Source organism: Canis lupus, chromosome 27, assembly GCF_048164855.1.
Source record: "Canis lupus baileyi chromosome 27, mCanLup2.hap1, whole genome shotgun sequence".
Classification (NCBI taxonomy): Eukaryota; Metazoa; Chordata; class Mammalia; order Carnivora; family Canidae; genus Canis; species Canis lupus.
In genome coordinates, this window is record NC_132864.1 from 35,166,489 (window position 1) to 35,170,950 (window position 4,462).

Sequence of the window (4,462 nt, forward strand, 5' to 3'; positions counted from 1 at the left end):
CAGGGTGGGGAGAACTAATGATTTAAACATGTGAAAACAGTGAGAGATGACAGCGATGTTGAGTGTGTAACCTTTCCAGGAATACACACGAGGGCTTCTATCCACAACCTGGAGAATCCACTCCCTCGGTCTTCAGGATTTCAGGAAATTCAGAGAAGGGGAGGGATGCAACCAGGTGGATCTTATATAAGGAAGGTCTCAATATCTTGTGCAGAAAAGGCCACTTGTAAATGGGGACCCTTCACTCCTCTGGATGAGACAGTGATATAAGAGCAGGTGATGGGGATCCCTGGGTGGCGCAGCGGTTTAGCACCTGCCTTTGGCCCAGGGCTCGATCCTGGAGACCCGGGATCAAATCCCATGTTGGGCTCCCGGTGCATGGAGCCTGCTTCTCCCTCTGCCTATGTCTCTGCCTCTCTCTCTCTCTCTCTCTCTCTGTGTGTGACTATCATAAATAAATGAAAAAAAATTAAAAAAAAGAAAAGAGCAGGTGATATACAGACACCACCTCCATCGTAACTGGCCCATGAAAGCCAAGTGAGCTGTGGCAGAAAGACACACAGAGAGAGAGGCAGAGAAATAGGTAGATGGAGCAGCAGGCTCCCTGCAGGGAGCCGGATGTGGGACTTGATCCTAGGACTCCAAGATCATGCCCTGAGACAAAGACTCTTAACCAGTGAGCCACCCAGGCGTTCCTCACACCAAGAAATTAAAGTGAAGCCTAAAATCTATGCTGAAAGGAGGGAGACCACGTGTGTGGACACGTGTCCTGATCATAGGAGGAGAGTGGACAGAGCTCTGGAGACAGGACCTGAGACCCATGGTCAAAAGATCCCCAGGTCATGCAGGGTGAGGTGGTGTCAGAATGCCAGATGGCGATTGAGGCTTATTTCTGAGGGCTCAGGCTTGATCAGAGCTGGGAACACCACCTGGCACTGACTGTGGCCTCTGCTCAGGGCTCACAGCTGGGACCTCCGGAACCACACCCCAGCCCCAAACAGCCCCTCCCCTTCCCAAACCCCTGACATCTTCAGGCAGAGGGACCTGACCCAGGGCCAGGGAGAGTCAGAGAGCTAGGGTCTGATTTGCATGTGAGGGCCCCTCCCTCTCTCAGAGGATGAAGAGGGGAAGGGAGAGATGAGGGGAAGCTCTGCTCAGCTGTGGGACCACAGAAGACAGGATCAAGAATGACCTTCACCGTGGGATGGTCCCCTCTCCTCCTCACCTTCCTTGCTCACTGCACAGGTGACTGGATGTGGGATAGGGGTAGGGGCTCTGGGAGGACATGTGGGGTTCTGCATCCTCCTCTTGTATTCAGGCCCCAGCATCACCCTCTCTGTGTCTTTCCCCTTGCAGGGTCTTGGGCCCAGTCTGTGCTGACTCAGCCGGCCTCAGTGTCCGGGTCTCTGGGCCAGAGAGTCACCATCTCCTGCACTGGAAGCAGCTCCAACATCGATAGAAAATATGTTGGCTGGTACCAACAGCTCCCGGGAACAGGCCCCAGAACCGTCATCTATGATAATAGTAACCGACCCTCGGGGGTCCCTGATCGATTCTCTGGCTCCAAGTCAGGCAGCACAGCCACCCTGACCATCTCTGGGCTCCAGGCTGAGGACGAGGCTGATTATTACTGCTCAACATACGACAGCAGTCTCAGTAGTGGCACAGTGTTCCAGGCCTGTGGGGAAGTGAGACAAAAACCCACTTACCCATCTGCAAAGTGAGTGAGCACCCCAGCAGCTGCCTGCTTAGGCTCCCCCTGGGTTTCTGCTGATTCTTCAGTTGATGCCGTGAGCCCACGTGCATCTTGGGGACCTCCTGGAAATGGCACTTGCTTCATCATCTCTGACCTCAGAGTCACTCAGAGTAGCCCATTGTGCACAGAGGGTGTCAACGGAGAAAGTAAGCTTTGTCCTTGGGATCAGGGACAGGTTCTTTTAGCCTAGTGAACATTCACTTACCATCGTCTGATTTCTCAGTAAAAGAAATATTCTTAGGTCGTGAAGCTGTCATGGTCCTTCAGCCCCATTCCTGTTCTGCTGATGCACATGTCAGCTCTTTTTGCAGCTGGGAACATTATTGCCTTAGCTTCAACCAGAGGACGAGTTCTCTCACAGGAGTGCTTATTTTGTGATGACTCTTCCCTCCATGTGGGAAGCTCTCAAATCACAGACCCTGTATCCATGCTGTTTACAGCAGACCATGCAGGGTTCTCCACCCAGTCCTTCAGGTCACTGGTGAGTGCTGGGATCACAGTTCTGGATGTTACCTTCAGGACACTGAGGACCCTGAAAGGGACATGTAATCAGCAGGGGGCACTGTGCATCCCCTGGGCCCTGCAAGGGGGCCCCTAACATCAGGGGGAAACCCCATGGCCTCAGAGCTGGGCAGAGGCCTAGCTGCCCTCTGTGCCCCTGGTGAAACCCAGCAGCCTGGTTCCCTCAGGGCCTGGCAGAGGATCCTGTGCAGGGTCCTGAGGGGTTCCCACAGATGCTTCCTCCACCCTTCCTATGTCCACTCTGAGCAGTCCCTGCCTTCAGCATCCTCTGTCCCCTGTTTTTCTGAATAACTGACCAGATGGAGTCTGAGAGAGACTGGAAGGGGTGACAATTTGCATAAAGTGCACTGTCATTTGCCTGGAGACTACAGGGAGAATTAGACAAACTTAACAGAGCACACCTCCATTCTTGGGACAGGGGATTTGTCAACATGGCCTGGACTCCTCTCCTCCTCATGTTCTTGTCTTTCTGCTCAGGTAGGGACATCATCTGGTTTCTGGGGGGAGTTTCCCCAATATTAACGTCCCCTGAAAACTCCCACCAAAAATGCCCCACCTCCTGGGAGTTTGTGTATCTACAGTTTCCCTGTCCCAGCCAGGGCTGGCCCAGCTTCCCCCCACCTCCCTCTGCATCTCCAGGAACAACAGCCAGACTCACATGAACCATGAGCAGTGGCTTCATCGTTGGCGCTGCTACATATACTGGTTCCAACAGAAGCCAGGGAGCACCGCCCCAGTATCTCCTGAGGTTCTACTCAGACTCAGATAAGCACTAGGGCTCAACGACCCCAGCCCTGTTCTGGATCTGAAGACACCTCCGCCGAAGCAGGGCCTCTGCTCATCTCTGGGCTGCAGCGTGAGGACAAGGCTGACTCTTATGGGACAATCTGGCACAGTGGTCCTGGTCACAGGGACACACACAGAGGAGGACATGGGGCAACACCTCAGCCTGCCTATGGCCTTGGACTCCTTCTGTCTCCCAATTTAAGAGAACTTGAATACACACTAATTTTCCTGGAAGTAGATTCTGGATCACAATATCCTTCCTCCTAGCTTTCTATTTACACATTACTGAACACAGAGGACATAAAAGCTGAGAAGAAATAGATACAGAAATATTGTTAGTGATCCAAATTGAAAAATTAGCCTCGGTGTCCATTGAAAGATGAATGGATAAAGAAGCTGTGGTCTATGTATACAATGGAATATTCCTCAGCCATGAGAACTGACAAACACCCACCATTTGCTTCAATGTGGAGGGACCTGGAGGGTATTATGCTGAGTGAAGTAAGTCAACTGGAGAAGGACAAACATCATATGGTCTCATTCATTTGGGGAATATAAAATTATAAAGGGGATTATAGGGGACAGGAGAGAAAATGAGTGGGAAATATCAGAGATGGAGACAGAACATGAGAGACTCCTAACTCTGGGAAACTAACAAGGTGTGGTGAAAAGGGAGGTGGGTGGGTGGTGGAGGTGACTGGGTGATGGGCACTGAGGGGGGCAGTTGATGGGATGAGTACTGGGTGTTATGGTATATGTTGGCAAATCGAACTCCAATAAAAAAATATACAAATAAAAGAAAAATTAGATCCTTTTGTTACGGTGGTCCTTTTCTCTTCCCATAGAACATCTGCTTTTATAAATTTAATGTTCAGAACAAAGGGACCATCCCAGCAGTTTGAAAGTCCTACTCATGGTGAACTCTGCCCTTCCAGCTATCAGAGCAGAAACCTCCTCTTCTCTCCCAGGCCTCTGCTCTCAGGAAAGGCCAAGGCTCAGTGCATCCCAGGTATGAGGCACTAGGCTGTGGGGATGCTGGGTGAGAACCAGGCCCAAGAGGAATTCCTGGCCCATAGCTGTGGACTTGACCCTCAGTTGTGACATCAGGGTTGTGGTAAGGAATGGGAGATTTGGGGTCCTGAAATGTTGTAAAAACCCTGAACATTCGGGATCCTTGGGTGGCGCAGCGGTTTGGCGCCTGCCTTTGGCCCAGGGCGCGATCCTGGAGACCCGGGATCGAATCCCACATCAGGCTCCTGTGTCTCTGCCTCTCTCTCTCTCTCTCTGTGACTATCATAAATAAATAAAAATTAAAAAAAAAAACCCTGAACATGCTCCATGGTCACTGGCTGAAGTAGTCCTGTGGATGTGTCTTCCTATAGCTGACACCACTCAGGA

The 4,462-nt window shown here is 51.4% G+C and overlaps 1 long non-coding RNA gene across 2 annotated transcripts; it reads left to right on the forward strand.

Moving 5' to 3' along the window:
* The first annotated feature begins 865 nt into the window (after window positions 1-865).
* On the forward strand, window positions 866-3,823 carry LOC140619074 (uncharacterized). 2 transcript variants are annotated; one of them, XR_012018995.1, is made up of 3 exons: window positions 1,047-1,245; window positions 1,357-2,755; window positions 2,918-3,823. It is a non-coding gene; the product is annotated as an uncharacterized lncRNA (long non-coding RNA). The 2 variants fall into 2 exon arrangements; XR_012018994.1 differs by lacking the exon at window positions 2,918-3,823 and having other exon boundaries at window positions 866-1,245; window positions 1,357-2,005.
* The last annotated feature ends 639 nt before the right edge of the window (window positions 3,824-4,462 follow it).